Consider the following 23,290-nt stretch of genomic DNA (forward strand, 5'->3'; position numbering starts at 1 on the left):
GACATAATGTCCCTAAAATACATAGTAAGATACATAAAATTCATAGAGATCATAAAAGTAGCAAATAAAACGTTATGAGAAATAAGCCCATTGTTACGTAAGGAAATTGGGAAAGGTTTAAGTAAAATATTCAGTTTTAAAAATAAATCTAATCATTAGAGAATGGGGGAGGGGAGCTTTACAAGTTAGAGGAAAATTCTAAACAAGTGTTAACAGACTACAAGATCAATCAATATGTGTCATCCATTTGACATTTTAAATGTGTTTTCCATTAAAATATATTTAATAACAAAAGAGGAAGTCAATTCATCGTCAGTGGTGGTAATTTATTATACTTTATACTCACTGCCACCCCTTAAGGGAAACATCGACCAACATTGAATATCTACCAGGTAGAAACAGTTAAAATAGCTGAAACTACAGAATACAAAGAATCACAAAGACTAACATGAGTATTTTACACAGACAAGGGATAAAAGAATGATGTCTTTTTCATATTCAATATGTGACAGACTTTAAACTGTACATTCTAGGGGTGACATAGAAAACCTCATCTATTTGTTCTGTCTTTAGAGGCACAGGTATAAAGCCTTGATGTTAGGTAAAAATTTATAAAGGGGGTAGAATCATGAGAGAGACATTTCTGGGACATGTGGGAAAATGCCTTAAGAACAACAGGATCATTTGTGGTGGTAAATGTTGCTGAGACTTTAGGAAAGTTTCAAAGTTGTGTCAAAAAAAAAAAAATCACTGAGGCTTTCAAAGGAAAACAACTGCAAGTCAGACTACGAGGATATCAATAACATATCTGGGTTTAGGATAATGAAATGTATATTGAGAATAGTCTATTTTTTTTTAATTGAACACCAGTAAAAACCATGATTTTGAGTATAACATAAATAGAAGCAAAATGTGTTTGTAATATAAAATATAGCTTTTAAAAAGAAATCATCCCCCTCCCTGGCCAGCAAAATAGAGGAATACCACTTTAACCCATCTCTCTTACTGAAAGCATTGGACAAAAATTAACTAGCTGAGGATTCTGAAGGTACTATGAAATAATGGATTGTGGAGAGGAGTCAAAACTTGGACTCCTTGGAGAGAGGAGTGGGTTGCTTTTTCTTCCCTTGCTTTTCACTCATGATTTTGACCCACAGTGGACCCTAATTACAGAAGTGCAAGCAACCATATGGTGATGGCTAACCTGCTAAGAGAAGCTGTATTTTCTGGCAAGCGTAATTTGAAAAGGGGGTCAATGTTGGCTAGAGAGTACAAGAAGGTTCTGGTGAAAAGAGAGCAGAGTAATGAAATTCTACAATTCTGTCTGTAAAATTATACAAGTCTGAAAATCAACCAGGATAAAGTACTTATAACAGCATCAACCAGTGGACTAAAAAATAATTATTGAATACTCCCCAAACAAGAGCAGAAGATACAATATTTTCAAGTGCACATTGAACTTCCACCAAGAAAGATCATAATCTCTGTCAAAAACAAAACAACTCTACATATTTAAAAAACAAAACAAAACAGAAATCACACAAAGCATATTTTCTTACCATAAAGAAAATTGAAGAAAATAACCAGACAGAAAGATACCTTAAAAATCTACAAATATTTAGAAATTAGAGGTCACATATCTATATAATCCACAGATCAAAAAGGAAGTCATAAGTAAAGTTAGAAAAAAAACGAATAAAACGAAAAACTGCAAAACTTGTGAAATTCTGCTAAATGTTTCATGAAAGAAAATTTATTGCATTAAATGTTATATTAGGAAGAGATATCTCAAATCAATTGCATAGTCTTTCACTTTGAGAAGCTAGAAAAGGAAAAGTTAATTCATAGCAAGCAGGAAGGAAAAAGTAAATCTGAAACTAGAAATCAATGAACTTGAAAACAAAAACAATATAAAAACGTACTGGAAGTAACTTTGTTTTTCAAATAAATCAAGAAAAAATGGTAAACTCTAAGCAGACTAAGATGAGAAAAGAGTAAATTACCAGTGACAAAATAAAGAGTAACATGGACTCAAAACATAGACTTTAAAAGTATATATTTGGCAACATTGACGATACTAAATTCTTAGACATAAACCGGAAACATTTATTTAAAAATAAATAGATATTTTGATTATACTACACTTATTAAGATATGAATTTTTAGTTTTCAAACTTTAACAAAGAAAACTTAAGCCCAGATGTCTTCATTGCCAAATTATACCGAATATTTGATCAAAAAATATCATTTCTATAGAAACCACCAAAATTCAATAGGAGGAAATACTTTGCAACTCATTTTTTAGGCCAGTGTTCCCTAATGCTAAAACCAGAAAACTTTATTATAATAAAATTGCAGATCAATGTCATGCACAGAAAAACAAATGTAATATTCATCAATATAATTTTAACAAATTGAATCCAATGGTATAGAAAATGATAAAAAGAAAACCATGAACAAGTCGGGTTTATCATATAAATGCAAGGTTAAATCAATAATTGAAAGTCAATGAATATAACTCATCATATGAACATATTAAAAAAGAGGAAGCATAGATTATTCCAAGGATGCAGGAAAAGTATTTGCTAAAATACAACACTCATTTCTTATTAGAAATAAAAAATCTCTCAGCAAACAGCAATAGAAGCAAACATCCTTAATCTGATAAAGGACATCTATAATAAAACTAGACCTAACAATATACTTAGGAATAAACAAGTTAAATATCAAGAATATCCACACTCACCAGCCATATTTTGTTCATTAATTGGCTTTTTTCACTCTATTCTTACTTAAATTTTGGGGGGTAACATTGGTTAATAAAATTATATAGGTTTTGAAGTTTACAATTTTATGATATATTATATGTAAATTGCATTGTTTGCCCACCATCCAAAGTCAAATCTTCTTTTGTCACCATATATTTGATCCCCTTTACCCTTTGTTACCCTCCCAACCTCCTTCCCTCTGGTAACCACCATACTGCTGTCTGTCTATGACTTTTGTTTGTTTGTTTTTCTTATTTGTTCATTTGTTACTTTCAGTTTTATATCTCACATATGAGTGAAATTATATGTTTTTGATATTTTTTGTTTGACTTATTTTGTTTAGCATGATATTTATAATCCATGTTGTCACTAATAGCAATATTCCATCTTTTCTTATGGCTGAGTAATATTCCATTGTACATATGTACCATATTTTCTTTATCCAATCATCTTTTGAGGGATGCAAACCATAGCTGTCACATATTTTTCATGAGTCTATTCAATAATCATGGGCTTTGAGAACATTACCTTAATACCCTAATGTCCACAAATAACTGTTTGGCACCCAGCATATGTAATTGTTGCAATAATTCAGGTAAATTCTCCTTTGTCTGAAAGATATATAGGTGTATATAAATGAATGGATGCTTGAAGGAATACATGAATTAAAAGAATTCTAAAACTTAATCAATTACTTAAGACTGTAGAACACAAACTTTAATGTGCATTTGAATCACATGAATGACCTATTAAAACATAGATTGCTGGGCCTTATTCCAGAATTTATGATTCAGAAGTCGGAAGTTGGTTCTTAAAAACATATAATTCTAACAAGGTCCCAGAAATACTGATGCTGCTAGTTCATGGACCACATTTAGACAATATTTGACTTAACCTTTTGCACTCAGATGTCGAGTACAAATTACTCTTTGAATGTATCAATAATTTGAAATATAAAAAATCCAAATAAATAAGTTTGTATGAAAAGAAACCAATTTTTTATTCTACTGCCACACTTTGTAAAATCTGGGGTATTTAAAAAATTAAATCCCAAGTAGAATAAAGGAATTGAGAAAAAAGCAAGCAAGTGCAAAGGGTTAAGAGAATTAGTCTACCAGTGGTGAAAATATTACACCATCATGATATGTTTTAAATAAATTCCTGGGTTAAAAATTGGCTATGTTGTTTCAAAAATCTTAAATCACTTAAAATATAATATGCTTAGAAGAAATGCAACCAAGTATTCCTTAAAACATTTAAAGTTGAATATTACCAACCTTTTTTTTTACACATTTGTTTTCTTCTTTTTTCTTTACAATTTTTCAATTCTAAGAAGAAGCAGAAAGTATAATAAAATCAGCACTATATGCTCCTCACTTACCCCATTCACCAAATGTTAACATTTTACTTTTGTCCAGAGTTGTAAAAATTTGCCTATTATTTCTTCTCTTTCTATCCCTTTTTCTCTCTCACACACAAACATATGTGTACATACACAAATATACATTTTTTCACTGAATAAAAAATTAAATTTCAGGCATCAGGCTACTAGGGTACTTCATGCTTAAATATACAAATATGCATTTCCTAAGCTAAAGAACTTTCCCATACACAACCACAAAACTACAATGGCATCTGAAAAATGCAATATTGACACACACTACTATTTTGTACTATATGTTCCATTTTTAAGTTTTCCCAATTGTTTTACTCACTTTTTTAAAATATTCATTTAATATCATGAAAATATCAAGTATTGTTTCTATTGACAAAACCACTCTGAAGTCGAAAAGAAGCAGAATAATGTCTGAATGGAAGCTTTTAACCCAGTTTGTTGTAATTTAATAAATTTCAAACTATTTCATCTTTTTTACCCATTTTTATTTGGTCTCATGAGCTCATGGTTGGTCATGTGAAGATGGAGATATTATGTTATGAATGTTTTATTATTTCTTATAATTGAAAGAGGGAATGTGACAAAATGAGATTAAGTAAGAAAACATGATATTCATTAGTAGAATAAAATGGTGAATACTAGTCTATTGCCATGGCAAGATGAAATTTCTCCCAAAGATATTTTTGCTTTTCATAATATTACAATAACTTTAAGAGGCATTTTATATTCCAAAATAATATTATAAAAAGTCATCTCCAGCCCTAGCCAGTTTGGTTCAGTGGATAGAGTATCAGTTTGTGGGCTGAAGGGTCCCAGGTTCCATTCCAGTCAAGGGCACATGACGGGGTTGTGGGCTCCATCTCCAGTGTGGGGAGTGCAGGAGGCAGCTGATCAATGATTCTCTCTCATCATTGATGTTTCTATCTCTTTCTCCCTCTCCTTTCCTCTCTGAAATCAATAAAAATGTATTAAAAAATGTTATCTCCAAAAGAATTGATTAATGTAGGTAAACCAAATAATAAATAGAACAGGAATTATTGCATTATTTATATATTGACTATAAAGAAACAGTGAAAAGCATTGACTTTTTGGACAATTAAGACTGCCAAAATTTAAATGCCATCAAACTAAAATTACAAAAAATGTTTCTTAAATATGTTACTCCTTCTACAAAGCCTGAGTGATTCACTTATAGTTCCAATTCATAGGTTCACACCTGTTCATATTTTATGAAAAGACGGTCAATGATTAATCAAATTTTACAGCTGTCATAGTACTGAGAAATGGTATGGAGAAGTTCAGCAATGCATAATAAATACCAGAAGAAAATATTTGAAGTACACATTACTGGTAAACAGTAAAAATATTACAGAAAAACTCTTCTACTTTGACTTCACCATTTGACTTTAATATGTAATAAAATCATATTCATCTAAAATAATCTTTTAGAAGTTAACCTTCTCTAGGAAGAAATTGTACTTGGCCTAAAATTGATTATCATAGAAAAAATTGAAAGCCAAATCATAATCCAATAGCAATCTAAAGAGCATGAATCATATGATTTTAGGTATTATTAGGGTCCTTCAGATGGTTAAGTATAAATCCTCAAATTTGGTAAGAGGAAAGTACTTAAGTTTCTAGGGTAACATTAGAAGACAATAAGTAACAATCCAGATTTAATTATAGCCACTGCTCTTCCCAGGAGACAAACATTCATGATAAGTTGATTGTTTTATTTTAGAAATCATTGAGTTCATGAGTTTTAGTTTTCTATCCCACGTATGAGTGAAATCATATGGTTCTTAGCTTCTTCTGACTGACTTATTTCACTTAGCATAATTTTCTCAAGGTCCATCCATGTTGTTGCAAATGGCACTATTTCATCCTTCCTTATGGCTGAGTAGTATCCCATTGTGTATATGTACCACATCTTCTTTATCCAGTCCTCTATCACAGGACACATTGGTTGTTTCCATGTCTTGGCCATCGTGAATAAGGCTGCAATGAACATAAGGGTGCATATATCTTTGCGAATACATGATTTCAAGTTTTGTTGAGTACATACCCAGGAGTGGGGTTGCTGGGTCATATGGTAGCTCTATTATTAATTTTTGAGGAATCTCCAGACTGCTTTCCATAGTGGTTGTACCAGTCTACACTCCCACCAGCAGTGAATGAGGGTTCCCTTTTTTCCACAACCTCTCCAACACTTGATATTGCTTGTCTTATTGATAATGGCCACTCTAACAGGTGTAAGGTGGTATCTCATTGTAGTTTTGATTTGCATTTCCCTAATTACCAGTGAAGTTGAACATCTTTTCATATATCTTTGGGTTGTTTATATGTCTTCTTGGGTGAGCTGTATTTTCAGGTTCTCTGCCCACTTTTTGATTGGGTTGCTTGTTTGGTGTTGAGTTTTATGAGTTCTTTATATATTTTTTAAATTAAACCTTTGTCGGAGCTACTGTTTGCAAATATTATCCCCATATGGCTGGTTGTCTCTTTGTTTTGTTGTCAGTGTCTTTTGCTGTGCAGAAGCTTTTTAGTCTGATATAGTTCCATTCATTTGTTTCTGCCTTTACTGCCCTTCCCTTTGGGGTCAAGTTCATAAAGTCTTCTCTATGACCCAGGTCCATAAGTTTGGTACCAATATTTTATTCTATGTAACTTATTGTTTAAGGCCTTATATTTAGGTGTTTGATCCATTTTGAATTAATTTTTGTACATAAATTAAAACAAACTATAATCCAGTTTCATTCATTTGCATGTGGCTTTCCAGTTTCCAAGCACCATTTATTGAAGAGACTATCTTTATTCCATTGTGCATTTCTGGCTTCTTTTTCGTAAATTATCTGTCCATATACATGTGGTTTTATAGCTGGGCTCTCTATTCTGTTCCATTGATCTGGTTGCCAGAGGGAAGTGGGGAGGGGGTCCTAATACAAGGTGACAGGAGAAGACTTTTGGTGGTGGACACACGGTGCAATATACAGATCTTATAACATAGAAACCCAACCCACATCTGAAATATATATGTTCACATTTGGCCAATGTCATCCCAGCCAATTTAACAAAAAAAAATTTTAATGGTCACACACATAAAAAGAAAGCATTGAGAGCTGCGATCAAAAGGGCATTCACTGAAAAAAAAAATTAGCTGAGAAAGTAATGCAAGCAGGATACATATTTATAAGTTAGTGAAAAGTTAAGGATTCTGAAGAATGATAGCCAGAGGTTTGCTTTACCTAAAATACCAAATACCAGTGAATATGGGTGGTCTTCTGAGGAAATGTAAGATTTGGGTCGAGAACAGCAACAAATGTTTGTCAGATTCTTAAATGCAGTTCCTCAATCAGGATTCGACAGTTTAAAACACAGAAGAACAATTTTATTATAGTAAGATAGAACTATTTAATTAAAAGAAAAAAATGTTGTCCTAGAAATTGTCTAAAATTCTGAGTAGACACTTTCTAGTTTTTTTTTTTAATGAAATTTGCTGCTATTTTTTTTTTATCTCAAAAATGTTAGGAGATGGGAAAAAATAATGTTAATCAAAATATATATTTCCTGCTGAATATTTTCCAGAACTCAATTAAACCTACCATCTGTGTTTACGGTTGCATTTAGTGCAAAATTTACTAAATACTTTAATTACACACACACACACAAACACACACACACACACACACACACATATGTATGACACATATTATACAAGTTTAAACATCTATATGATATACAATATCATACACACACACACACACACACACACACACACACACACACACACACGTCAGGTGTGCCATAAAACTACTGAATACAAAGAGACTCTGATCATTTCTTTGCTTCATTGATTTTGTTTCTACCAAACCCTAGAGGCATCTTCAGATTTTATAGCTTGTTGTACTGCAGAATGACTGAATAGCAGCTTGCCCTTCTTGTATAAAACCTTAGAGGCATTTTAGCAGCTAAAATCTCTTAACAGCAACTTCTAAACTTTGATGTATTCACTGCCAAAATCATTCAGTTAAGACTTCATTCATCTTATTTGGTTGGTCCAATTTCTTTGGATAAAAATGAAAGTAGTTCTCTGAAATTTCCTTTGAAAATTATAAATATGCAGCAAGGTCATTTCTTTTGTCAGATGTTGTTGTGAATAAAAGCTTAGCTACTGGCAGACTGTATCAGCAAGACACTTCAGTGACCAAAACCACTACAAAGTTGGCTACCACCTTGATACATTGGGGCATTTATTTAGAGGAGAGATAAGCAGTCGTAATAACCTTCACTATATTTCTCAAAGGCCAAAGGAAAGAGGAATTAAGGAATCCATTTATAGTTTATTTAGGGAAATGACACAAAAGTTAAGTGTTTATTTTAATTAATACTATCAAAATCAAGCTATTATTAAAGTGTCTTGATAGTTATTTTATGGGATTGAACAAAATATTATTCATAAATATATTTTAATTTATTAATTGTCTCTAATATATATTTTCATAATGAAAGCTAAACCTTGTTTGAATTTTAAACATTTTCCAATAAGATGTCTTTTGATTAGGGATGATATTTGGTGCTCATATCCTTTTTGTTGACTATTGTTTTCTGATGGCTAGCATAGTGTATAGCATATAGAAGGAATGCAATGCAAATCTTTGAATTAATGGCAAAATAAAAGTATTACCCATGTTTGGAAGCAAGAGGAGTAGGAGGAAGAGAAGAAGGAGAAAGAGAAGGAGGAAAAAAAGGAGAGGGAGGGGAGAAAATAATTTCTGACACTACTCAATTTATTTTCCTTCAAACTATTTTCTGATAGATAATAAATAAGCCTACTTTTTACTGTGTGTATTAGTTCAAATAAAGGCAGTAATGCCTCAAAAAAGTGCAGCAGAAAAATGTTTTCATTCTCCCCCCCACCCCCCACTATTGGTTGCTATTTTTTCTTCCCCTAAATGAGCAATGTGAGAAGTGGTGCTACTGTTCTTATCAGTTACTTCAATATTACTGGAATACTTTTGACATTGAAATAGTACTACCACTAGAGAAATAAAAGTTGTAAGATGTCAAAGTTAGAGTGGGCCATGACCTGCTCTGCAAAATCATTGTTTATGTTCTAGAAATACAAACTTCACAGTACAGACTTTTCTCTGTGTGTGTGTTTTTCTGCTGTGACAAAATTTCAATAAACATTATTTATATAAAGTCATTTCCTAGACTATATTTTTCTGATAATAGTGTTTTCCCTTATTCAGATTTGTTATTTGGTCTGCATAATTTTATTACATACTCTGGTAATACAGATGTTGGAAATATAATGAATATCATGAATATCATGAATCCAGAAACAAATTGCTTATTTTTTATTTTCAGTGACTAATTCACCATGGTGTTAATCTCTATGTAGAACATGAAAAGTTGCTGGTTTAGTATAAATATATATATGCTAATGATAGCTCCAACAAAGGTTTCATATCCAAAATATATAAAGAACTCATAAAACTTAAAACTAAAGAATCCAATTAAAAAATGGGCAGAAGACCTGAATAGACACCTCTCCCAAGAAGACATACAAACAGTCAACAGATATATGAAAAGATGTTCAAGCGCACAAGCAATTAAGGAAATGCAAATCAAAACCACAACAAAATACCACCTCACACCTGTTAGAATGGCTATTATCAACAAAAAAAGTAATAAGTGTTGGAGAGGTTGTGGAGATCTGCTGGTGGGAATGTAGACTGGTACAACCAATGTGGAAAACAGTCTGATAATTCCTCAAAAAATTAAGAATAGAGTTACCATATGACACAGCAATCCTCTATTGGGTATGTACCTGAAAAACTCGAAAACATATATTCACAAAGATATATGCACCCCTATGGTCATTGCAGCATTATTCACGGTGTCCAAGACATGGAAGCAACCAAAGTGTCCTGTGATAGAGGACTGGATAAAGAAGATGTGGTACGTATACACAATGGAATATTACTCAGCCATAAGAAAAGATGAAACACTGCCATTTGCTACAACATGGATGGCCTTGATAATATTATGCTAAGTGATATGAGTCAGTCAGAAAAATCTAAGAAACACATGATTTCACTCATGTGTGAGATATAAACATATGATGAAAAACTGATTTCGCCCAGCAGCTTACGAGTAAAAAATAGTGTTTCTTATTGTACTTTGTTGTTCACTTTTTTAGGATAAGCAGCAAGATAAATAATATTTAAAATCTCATGTGTACACAAACACATACACCCACACCTCTTTGTGTAGATAAATGACTATAAATACATTTACAGATTTTGCACTTAAATATATACAAATATATATAAAGACATATGTGTATTCATAATTTATATATATATAGACTCTATATGTTTATTTTATAGAAATAAAAAGAAAGGAAAAAAACACATAATTCAATATTTATCTGTGTGACTTCCTTGGTTTGAGTCTTGGCATTATTGATAAATACATATTAATTTACTCTGTTATATTAATTTAGTTATTAATAATGATTTTTATTCATTGATTTCTCAAATAACCAATAGTTTTTATTATTTAAAAAAAGGAAAAGGAAACTCCACACTGTTTTCCATAGAGGTTGTATCAGTCTGCATTCCCACCCACAGTGTACTAGGGCTTCCGAGTTTTGGCAATGCTGAATAAGCTACTATAAAACCTCTGTGTACAGTTGTTGTTGTTGTTGTTGTTGTTGTTTTTTGTGTGTGTACATAAGTTTTTAATTGCTTTGTGTAAATACCAAGTTGAACAATTGCTGGATTATATGGCAAGAGTAGTAGTAAGTTTGATTTTGTAAGAAACTGCCATTCTTCCAATATAGCTGTATCATTTTGCTTTCCCACAGCAATGAGTGAGTGTTCCTATTCCTTCATATCCTCAGCAGCTGGTGGTGTTCCAGATTTTGGCCATTCTAATAGGTGTGTAGAGTTATCGCACTATTGTTATAATTTGCATTTCTCTGATGACATATTATGTGGAGCATCTTTTAATGTTCTTATTTACCATCAGCAAATCTACTTTGGTGAAGAATCAATTAAGGTCTTTGGTCTCTTTTTAATAGTTTTTTTTTTCTTTCCATTTTCTTAATATTAAATTTTAAAGATATAAACTTTTTGAGAATTTTTTCCCCTCTCTTAGGGACAACATCTGTCTACCCTCTTGACTTCTGCTATGCTTTATTGATTATTATCATAATCCAATGTGTGATGTAAAGTGTAGTGATTAAAGTAAAATAATGATAAAAGTGAAATAACAACTTTAGTTATTGAGGGGAAGGTTTCTATGAAAACAAATTTGAGAATTTACTTTACAGGACACATAACTTATAATTTTACAAACATGATGTTACCCTGCCACTTGAAAGAAAAGATCCTCGGACACGTCAGGAGCAATTCCAAGTGAAGAAGACATTGAATACATTCCCATGAGCAAGCAGCTTCTCCTGCAGTGAATGCCACTTACAACCAATAGGGTTGTGCTATTTGAGTGAAATTAATCATGGTCCTCTGTCACACCAAGATATATCAATTTCAGGAAATTCGTTGACATGAGACAGCCACCAATAGTCTGCCAGACATACTATTGAATAAGGTAAAAAGTAATGTATTCTAACATTAACATAAATAATTTAATTCTAATGACTGATTGGTTATTTGGGAGCAAGGGGAAGCTCATCCTTAATCTTTCCCCAGAGCATATTCAATCACACCGACTGCTACACATAAGTTACCAATTCCTTCCCCAAATCAGCATTCATGCAGCACAACAGTACAGTCTTAATCCTTTCACCATAATTATTTTATGTTCAAAGAATGTTTCAGAGACTTGATGGTTTATTAATATATAATATCTCATAATATTTATATATAATATACAATTTACATGTAATATCTCATAATATTTATATGTATAATAGGTATTGTAGCTTTGTTTCTATAAAGAAAGTTTGAACTTCAAAAAAGGTAAGTGGGTAATTTGTTCAAAGTTATATCACTGGTAGGATTCACATCATGTTTAGTTTAAAAAAACAAAAGACACATTGACTTTCTCTCTTTCTATTATTATTTATACCTCCCGTGGTTTTGGTCTCCACATTGTTGATCTTGGAAGGCATTCTCAGTCTCTCTTGCTCTCTCCCCTCCCATCTCCTTCATCTCTTTCTCTCCCTCTCTCCAGCTTTTCCAAATCCTACCTAGTTTCCGAAGATATAACTTAATTCCATAAAGTCTCTTTTAACTCTTAGTTAGTAACTTGCAATGCCTCCAGTGGTGTAAACTTTCTTTATTATAATTGGCATTAGGCCTAATCTGGCATTAACAATATCTATTTTTGTATTTATGATCATTACTTAGTTAATGTTTCTTGAGGCTACTACCGTGCTACCTATCTTTTTAAGAATGTGGAAATTCATTAGAAACTATTGAGATATATTAAATTGGGAATTTTCTAATTAACAATGTAAAGAGTTTATAATCCTATCTAATAAAATAGTAATATGCAAATTGACCATCACTCCAACACACAAGATGGCTGCCCCATGTGGTCAAAGATGGCTGCCCCATGTGAACACAAGATGGCCGCCACAAGATGGCCAGAAGGGGAGGGCAATTGAGAGGGACCAGGTCTGCAAGGGAGGGCAGTTGGGGGTGATCAAGCTTGCAGGGGAGGGCAGTTGGGGGGGACCCAAGCCTGCAGGGGAGAGCAGTTGGGGGCAAACATGCTGGTAGAGGAGGGAAGTTGGGGGCGACTGGGCCTGCAGGGAAGGGCAGTTGGGGGGGACCCAGGCCTGCAGAGGAGAGCAGTTGGGGGACCAGGCCTGCAGGGGAGGGCAGTTAGGGGTGACCAGGCCTGCAGGGGAGGGCAGTTAGGGGCAATCAGGCTGGCAGGGGAGCAGTTAGGCATCAATCAGGCTGGCAGGGGAGTGGTTAGGGGGTTATCAGGCTGGCAGGCAGAAGTGGTTAGGGGCAATCAGGAAGGCAGGCAGGTGAGCAGTTGGGATCCAGCCGTCCTGGATTGTGAGAGGGATGTCTGACTGCCCGTTTAGGCCTGATCGGTAGGATTGGGCCTAAACGGGCAGTTGGAGATCCCTCAAGAGGTCCCACATTGGAGAGGGTGCAGGCTTGGCTGAGGAACACACACCCCCATGCATGAATTTCGTGCACTGGGCCTCTAGTCTATATATAAAGAGATAATATGCAAATTAGGCCGGGACACTGTAATGGGTCACAACCAAATAGGAGGAGGTTGTGCTTGCAGGTGAGGCCCTGAGCAGATACGGACAGGGACAGGGGGTTGAGCACCAACTGGGAGAGGAGAGGGCGAGCCCGCTCGCAGCCTCCATGGCTGATCACAGGCCCTAAGAGGCAAGGGCAGGCCTGCCCACAGCCTCTGTGGCCAAGCACAGACCCCGAGTAAAACCTTGACAGCAAGTCCTTTCAGAATAATTGGGGCCTTAGAGGCCCACAGAAGGATCATTTCCTTCTCTATGAAATACATAACTCTGACACACTATAGACAATTAAATAAGTTACATATATTTTGATATTTTACAGCCCTGGAAAATTACATATAATGATCAGCAAAGTGAGAAGATGAAAAGAATTTTTAGGCTTTTAAAGATGTAACTAATTTCTATCTAGAAGACATACCAATTCAAAAAGTGATGGTTTTATTGTCCCTTAGGACATTAGCCAGATTGTATCTAATTTAGCAGTTTTACTTCAGGCTTTCATCTTTGGCAATCTCATTTGAACAGCATTATCATCCTGCCAGTCCCTTCACTGAGTTAAACAGAACTTGTGCATCTGCTATTATGTATTTGAATAAGAATTATGTATTTAACACATGCAAACTTTTGTTTTGACACAATAAAACAAAAGATCATTTGATTCTTCCCTGGAACACAGAAAAGCACAAACTTGAATCATTGGTGTGGCTTAGGCTAATTTTTCAAATATTGTTAATAAAATTCATGTAGGGGTCTTCACAGAGCCAAGAATTCTCTCTTTCAGGCCTACATATTCAGCATCTCCTAGGAAGAGGCCTGTTATTCTGTGTTTTGTTTTGTTTTGTTTTTTTTGTTTTTTAATACTCACCAGAGGATATTTTTTCACTGTTTTTTAGAGAGTGGACCAGAGGGATAGAGAGAGGGAGAAGGAGAGGGAGAGGAAGAAGCAGAGGAAGAGGCCCCACTCACGGCCAAGGGCAGGCCCTCCCCAGCAGTCCCACCTCTGTGTGTGAGCTGCAGAGGAAACACCTTTTCTGACTGCTCATTGGTTAAGCTCCCTGTATGCTACTTACAGTGTTCTTGGTAACTTGCCTAATAAGAATCCAAGAAGGTAATCTAGAGTTTTTCCACCTCACTCCTGGAGGAAAAAACAAAGGTCTACTGCTGCAGGGGCTAAGAAATGTCATATCCCACCCTACCGGTTTGGCTCAGTGGATAGAGCCTCGGCCTGCCGACCGCAGGGTCTGGTTCAATTCTGATCAAGGGCATGTACCTAGGTTGCAGGCTCCTCCCTGGCAGGGGCCCAGGTCAGGGCTCATGCAGGAGGCAACCAATCACAATGTCCTTCTGACATTGATGTTTCTCTCTGTCTTTCCTTCTCTCTTCCATGCTCTCTAAAAATCAATGGAAAAATATCCTCAGGTGAGGAGAAAAAAAAAAAACAAGAAAGAAAGAAATGTCATATCCTATGAAAAAGACATCTTGAAAATGCCTAAAGAAAGTTGTCATTTTTTCATGGTGAAGGGACTGGAGTCCATGTTGATGAAAACATCTTGGTGGCTGCGGCGGCCAGCAGTGGCAGCAGCAGCAGGGTGAGGGGGGCAGCACCTTTCCTTGATCAGCCAGATTGCCTCCTGCAGAGGGAGGCCTACTGATGGCTTAGGCCCTCAGGGAGCAGGCCTAAGCCATCAGTAGGACATCCCCTGAGGTAGGACATTCCCTGAGGGCTCTTAGACTGTGAGATGGGGCAGGGTGGGCAGAGAGACCACCCCCCAGGGCACGAATTTCATACACTGAGCCTCTAATATTAAATAATTCATTACCTACAGTAAACACAAAATATATGTAGTTCCCCTTATATTTGAACTTTTTAGTTAAAAAATTATTGAATCAAAACTGAATTCCTAGGAAATAGATAATAGAAACTTTCTCCATACATATCCGATGTACATAAAAATACATGAAAAGATTTTGCCTTCACAGCTTTGTTTATTCCTTTATATCACATTTAATCAATTTTCATTCCTCTGATCCAGAACTATTTCTTTCTATTTTGACCTAGATATTTTCCCTAACCACTAGCTCAAGTGCTTAGCCATTCACCCCTTTCTTCTGAATCTTTAGCCTCATGCATTTTATTGAGTTCTTCTACTCAGCCTATAAATATGCTCAATATTCCACAGCCTCTTATTCTCACTAGACCAATTGCTCTCTAGCTACAGGACTGCTTTTTGTTCTTCAAACGGTGTCTTCACTGTCTATCTTCTTGTTCAAGGCCCTCATTCACACTTCAAGCCAAAGCAATTTGGATTCTAGATTCACCATTACATTAATGCCTTTTATACAGCAATCAGTTATTTAAGTGCCCAATAGTACAAATGCTGAAAAATCTGCAATATTTAAAATACATATCACCTACTTTTCATGAAGTTTTAGCTTTTTTTTTTTACACCAATTTTCTTGGTTTTCAATTACATCTTTTGCTCTGTTGAATCTTATTCACAGATTTCTCCTCAATCTTGTACCTTAACTGTTTCCATGACCCAAGTTCATACAATTATTATCTATTCATTAAGCAATTAAAACCTTAGTTAATATCCTATATAATAAAAGGGTAATAGGCAAATTGACCCTAACGGCGGAATGACCATGGACGACCAGTTGCTATGACACGCACTGACCACCAGGGGGCAGATGCTCAACACAGGAACTGTCCCCTGGTGGTCAATGCACTCCCACGGGGGGAGCTCCGCTCAGCCACAAGCAGGGCTGATGGCTGCTAGCACATCAGCAGTAGCAGGAGCCTCTCCCGCCACGTGGGCAGTACTAAGGATGTCCAACTGTGGCTTAGGCCTGCACCAATGGGGAGCAGGCCTAAGATGTGAGTCGGACATCCCCCGAGGCCTCCTGGACTGCAAGAGGGCACAAGGCAGGCTGAGGGACCCCCGCGAGTGCACAAATTTTCATGCACCGGGCCTCTAGTCATCTATAAACATTGCTTCATCATCACCTGTGTACACTCGTGAAACATTAAATTTCTTATACTAACTTTGCTTCCTGCATGTGTTTTTTAATAAACTATATTGAGGTATATCTTATATAAAAGAAAGTAAACGTATTACATGTTTAGTTCAGTGAATTTTGATAAACATGCACTTTATAAGCATCTGAATCAAAATATAAAATACATCCAACAAATAAAAATTTCCCTCATACCAATTTGCCGTCAAACCTTCCCCATTTCTACCCAAAAGTCTACCCTGACTTGATTTCTTGCATGATAGACTTGTTTTGCCCCTCTAGAACTTCATATGAATGAAATAATATAATTTATAAATTTTGCTTCTGGCTCTATTCATCTAATGTATCATTTTTGAAATTAATCATTTTGTTGTCAATATCATTAGTTTGTTCTTGTTTTATTGCTGACTAATAATGCATTGTATACATGTGCCAAGATTTGTTTGTATAAAATCTGTTGATGGACAATTGGCTTACTTCCAATGTTTTTTGTGGACATATGTTTTCATTTCTCTTTGGTAAATAGTGAGCAGGGTTATTGTGTCGGATCAAATTACTTTTGTTGAATTGAGTTTTGTTGCCTATATTAGCTTTTGATTATACTTCATTATTTTTGCTTTCTAATAGTTGTTCTAGTATTTCAAACATGCTTATGGAGAGTGTCTCTATGAAATTTTTTCCTTTATATTACCTGCCCAGTGATTCAGAGGTTTGCTTGCTTGTTTGTTTTTAACCAATTCCAATATAATAAAAAGAAAAAGAAGAGGGACAAGCAAAATAGCTAACATAGATAAAACTCCATATTTGCTAGGTGCATATGTAAGTAAGTGCTTTCCACATATTAAAATATTTAATCCTAACAACATATGGTAGATTCTACTACTATCATCAATGTTTACAGAGAATATATGAGGTATGCTCAAAGTCTTAGGGTTAGCAAGAGGTGGAAATAAGATTTAAATAGAGCCAATCTCACTCTAAAGTTCTACTCTTTACCACTCTGCATATAGCTTCCATGATATTCCACTATAATATGTATCAATATTTATTGAAAATAAAAGTGTATGAAAGAAAGGGAGATTATTGTAGAAGAATGAACTAGAGAATGATTTATTTTTTCATCAGTATTTAATTTCAAAACAAACCTTTTCTCCACAGACATTTCAAGTGTTTACAATACAATAAAATATGCTAACTTTCTCAAATATATTTTAATTAATATCAGTGGGGTATAATTTTCATTAAAATACATATATTTTATTTATAGTCAATTCCAAAACATCAAGTGGCACATCCTTTCCTTAGAGCATTTACTTAAAACAAACAAACTTGTAATTGTAATTTCTTTTGCTGTCCCTTTAAGATGTATGTGAATTTTTAAAAAATTATTTTGCCAGTTTTACAGTCCAGTAGTATCTTTCTCAAGGACCTAGGATTCAACTCTTTGAAATGAAATACAACAAAATATAGCACTCCTGTCAGTCTCTGGGGGATGGTAGAAGCCTAAGACTGATGTATGGTGCCAATTAGCAAACACAGGTGGCCTTGTCGCAGAGAAAAACATTTGCAAACTCAAGAATAATGGAAAAGGCTCAACACATCTCATTGAACAAACACCTTCTGTAGTTTCCACCAGCTCATGCCAGCACTTAAAAAATCTCCCACCCTTTGTCTCAACAGAATGAGGTCCAGACTAAGTTCTGGTCTCTCTCTATTGCAATAGCCTTGAATAAAGTCCCCCTTGCCTAATTAAGATTATCCAGTGAAATTTTTGCTTTGACAAGAGAAAGCTGGGAAAAGATTACTACCTTTTATGGAAAATGATCATGGTGACTGGTGCAGAGGAAATGTCCATTTTTCAGGCTAAATACCAATGCTCAGCACACAGGATTACTCCTGCTGGAGAAAACCTCTAACAATGACCTCAGGAAATAAGATTTGAATGAAAATACAAGGAGCACTACAGAGTGGGAGAATTTGGGGCCACATGGGCCAGAGGGAAAATGGCAGTTCCTTAAACACTTCAGGCATCACATTGTCTGCCTATTCTTGAGTAAAAAGTGATTTGTGTCACTTTTTAGCAAAGTAGTCCCTGAAGCTGACCTATAAAGAAGTAGACTTATAATTATCTTGAGCCCAGACTTCCTCTCCAGGCTGGTATGGCCTAGAGAATTATCTTTAACATGACAGAGAATGATGAAAAAATAACTGGTGCTAACCATTTGATTTTTAATTTACTTCCAGAATAAATCTCTGTGCTCTCTGAGGTTTAAAAAGTATATAGCTTTGAATTAACTATTTGAGTTCCAAATATCTCTGATATCGAATCTAGTGGTTTAATTAAAAATGTAGATATACATATGGATTTGTTATTCTGTAAGAATTATATTCATCATTGTACTGTTTTCAGTTTGATAACAGGGAGAATTTTAATATTATATGTTTAGAAAAAAAAGTGTATTTTTACAGACAAATCAGTTATAGACCTCACAATTGAGCTATTCTGGGAAGCTACCAATTTGATTTTCTTAACATGAAGATTAACTTCTTGATTAATCTTCAAAGTTTAAACCAAGTATTTCCCATTTCAAACAAGCAAAAACAACAAAGCTCTCTAAACACATACACACACAGACCTACAAAGAAGATTGCTTTGAGGATTATCTAAAAGCCTACTCTCCACTCAGAACACCTGAAAAATTATTATCCTATATAATAAAAGCCTAATATGCTAAATGTCCAGTTATCCAGTCAGCCATTCAACCAATCAAAGTGTAATATGCTAATGATATGCTATGGCCGCTCAACTGCTCACTTTGACATGCACTGACCACCAAGCGGCAGATGCTCTGATCAGTAGGTTACCTTGTTGCTGGGATCCAGCTGATTGGGACTGAGCAAGACAGGCCGGACACACCATGGTCTGTACCCGGCTGGTCAACCTCCCATGTCCCTCCCCAGCCCCAATCGTGCACCTGTGGGGTCCCTCGGCCTGGCCTGTGCCCTCTTGCAATCCGAGACCCCTCAGGGAATGTTGGAGAGTCAGTTTTGGCCCGATCCCGCAGGCCAGGCCAAGGGACCCCACTGTTGCAAGAATTCAACAATGAATTGTGCCTCTAGTACAATTATAATGATTACATGTCCTTATATACCCAAGATGATTCCATTTCATGTCAGTTGCTCCAACATGTAACAATTATAATGGTTACATGTCCTTATATACCCAAGATGATTCCATTTCATGTCAGTTGCTCCAACATAATTATTGACTGACCAATATTGTTTCCTAATATATCTCAATTTTTTAAATAAATTATATTGTTACCCCCAAAATATTTACTAGTAGCAGTTGGTATTCCTTGTTTGCATGTACCCTCAAGAAAGTAGAATAAAAGTTTTCCTTAACAGAAACTAATAATAGCAAACATTACATGTCAATTATGAAACTAACATTTCATTAAACCATAGTTTACATAATCATCTAAATTACTGATGCACAAGCCTTCTCTCACTCATCATTCTATCCTAAGATTCTGACACAATCCTGCTCCTTAAGTTTAATCAATTTTACCAATATTATCTCTGTAGCTAATCTTCACTTGAAGGGTGTGCTTTCATTCCTTTTTAGATTCATGATTAGCTTTTCTCCACACGAGTTTTTTACTCTCCTCCAAATAAGCTTCCAAAATGGAGGAAGATACTTTGAAAAATGTGTTTAAAAAGGTTGTCATAGTTGTGTGTTTTTCTTTGTGTATTGTGCTCTTGAAAGTTTGCACTGGATGCCTTTCTGGAGGCAACAGTTGCAAGACTTCACTCACATTCCAGGAAACATGTCCAGTGAGTTGTCCACAATTACAGAAGTCCATAGAGATTGCCAGTGTGGACTTGGACAAAATTAGAATGGTCTTAAATAATGCCTTATTTCTGAGAAATACTTGAACAATATACCAAAATATAAGTAAAGGAAATATTAAATAAACTGTATAAAATCACAGAACGCTAATTATGTTAATTATGAATGAATTAAACTTCCCAAAAGTCAGTTAATTTTAGTATTTTCAAAAACTAAAATCCTACCTAATAATAGAGAAATATGCAAATTGACCACACCTTCGCTATGCCCAAGCCACGCCCACCAACCAATCAGGACGAGTATGCAAAGATGGCGGCTAATTTGCATATCAAGACAGCTTAGAAAGAAGCCAAGAGATGCTGAAGGGAGCAAAGCTGCGGGGAAGCAAGCAAGCCGGGGGGGGGGGGGGGAGAAGGGAGGAGTGGAGGCGGGGCCAGGGGAGAAGGAAGGAGAGCGGGGTGGGCTGGCGGAGAAGGTGGGCCAGGGGACAAGAGAGGAGCAGAGGCGGGGCGGGGTAGAGTGCAGCAGGAAACCCTATTGCAGGATTTTTCCTGCAATGGGAACACTAGTTAAAAAATAATTATAAACAAATTATAACTTACTGTACAGTTTTCTTCCCTTGCCTCCTTTTCCCCCCATTATAATTAAAAGAATGTTTATTGTCAACATTGCTGCCTAGAAATAACCCTCCTCTAAATATTTCATTTTCTTGTGTCATCAAACTAGTTCCATTTTTCTTCTCAACATTCCATAGGTAAGCTCTCAATTTTACTTTATTTGAATACTGTACTTATGCTGGGATTGACAAGTTTATATCGCCAGGTCATACCTCTCTTATGACATGTATATCTATTTTTCCCACCTAAAACCTCCCTTGGATATCTGACAGATATTTCAAACTTGATAACTTTCTGTTTCTTACAAAATTTTTCCTCTACAAACTCTAGTCTCTCTAAGGAAGGTTCACATCCATCTGATAGTTCAAAGGATAAATTAAGAACAGAGAGCTATGCATGATCCTCCCATCACTTACTAAACAAATTGCAATCCATTCCCATGTCCAATCAATTCCTCCTCCTACATAAATCAGATCTATTCCTTCTTTAGTTTTAACCATAGTCAACTTGTGTATGACCTTATGAACCTAATAAATATTCTTCCCACAATACCTCACTGGTGTTCTGTTTAACCTAGAATAAAATCCTAGCATTACCACACTTTAGAATGCAATGCATTATCTGTCTCTTATTTCTCCTGCTCTGGTTCTACTTGGTAATTATGCCCAATAGCACCTACATTTAGATTTACTTTCTCAACTATGTCAGGATCTTTCATATAGCAGCCCATCTGTAACATGTAATGTTTTTCCTCTCTTCCTTCTGTTTGTTTGGCTATCTTTTTTTCATCTTGTATCTATGAGCTTGAATTTATAGAAAAGTCTTGCCTGATTGTCCTAATTTAAGCAGGTTTCCTCCTGCATTCTAACTTAGCAGTAAATTTATTTATTTATTGCCTGAATTTTGTTAAAAATTGCAATCGCTCTGGCTGGTGTCACTCAGTTGGTTGACCATGGCCCATGAACCAAAAGGTTTCATGTTTGATTCCTTGACAGGGCACATGACTGGGTTGTGGGCTCAATTCCTAGTAGGTGGCATGCAAGGGACAGTCTATCCATGAATTGCTCTCACATCAAAGTTTCTCTTTCTCTCTCCGTTCCTCTCTCTCTAAAAATTAATAAAAATATATTTTTAGAAAACTGCAATTAGCCCTAGCCCATTTTGCTCAGTGGATAGAGCATCAGCCTGCAGACTAAAGGGTCCGAGGTTTGATTTAGGTCAAAGGGCACACGCCTAGGCTGCTGGCTGGATCCCCAGTAGGGGGCATGCATAAGGCAGCTGATCAATGATTCTCTCTCATCATTGATATTTCTCTCTCTTCCTCTCCCTTCCTCTCTGAAATCAATAAGAATGTATTTTTTAAAGTTACATTTTGTCTTTTTAAATCTATCTCCTCCAAAATATTGTCTCATGAAGTTAGATAACATGTATATACATATGAATCACTTCCAAATTCATGTTTTATAGATTAAAAAAATCATCACTGTGGAAAGATTACAAATGATTTTATTATGTTTTGTTTGTCTGTGGGATTCTACATTTCCTAATATGTGTTTATTTGAAATAAAATAATGTTGGCAGTTTAAAAATAGCTGAAATTATGTAGTGATTAGAAGTGCTAGAAATTATTATATTCATCACTCACATACATTAAGTTGGTAATGTGCTAACCATGGGAGTGTCAATAGGTATATTAGAATTAATTACAGCTATGATAGTTTATATGATTTAGAGTCCCTTGGACATTTTATTTCCTGATCATTATTATTATTAATATTAATTTGTAATAAAGAGAAAACAACATAGGGCTAGAAAACAAATCAATATTTTGAATGAACTAGGCACATATATTGTTGAATATGTGATTTTATAGTTTACTTAAAATTGAAAGAAAACAAATTATTCTTTTAATATCATTTAAACTGCAATGCACAAATCCTATCTAATAAGAGTAATATGCAAATTGACCATCACACCAAGACCCAAGATGGCTGCCCCCATGTGGACACAAGATGGCCATCACAAAATGGCCTGCAGGGGAGGGCAGTTGTGGGCAATTGGGGGTGACCAGGCCAGCAAGGGAGGGCAGTTGGGGGGACCAGGCCTGCATCGTAGGGTAGTTGGTGGGGAACCAGGCATGTAGCAGAGGGCAGTTGTGGGCGATCAGGCCAGCAAGAAAGGCAATTAGGGATGACTGGGCCAACAGGGGAGGACAGTTGGGGGGATCCAGGCCTGCAAGGGAGGGCAGTTGAGGGGGCTAGGCCTGCAGGGGAGAGTAGTTGGTGGGGACCAGGACTACAGGGGAAGGTAGTTGTGGGGAACCAGGCCTGCAGGGGAGGGCAGTTGTGGGTGATCAGGCCAGCAGGAAAGGCAGTTAGG

This window comes from Eptesicus fuscus, chromosome 8 (assembly GCF_027574615.1).
Source record: "Eptesicus fuscus isolate TK198812 chromosome 8, DD_ASM_mEF_20220401, whole genome shotgun sequence".
NCBI classification, from domain to species: Eukaryota; Metazoa; Chordata; class Mammalia; order Chiroptera; family Vespertilionidae; genus Eptesicus; species Eptesicus fuscus.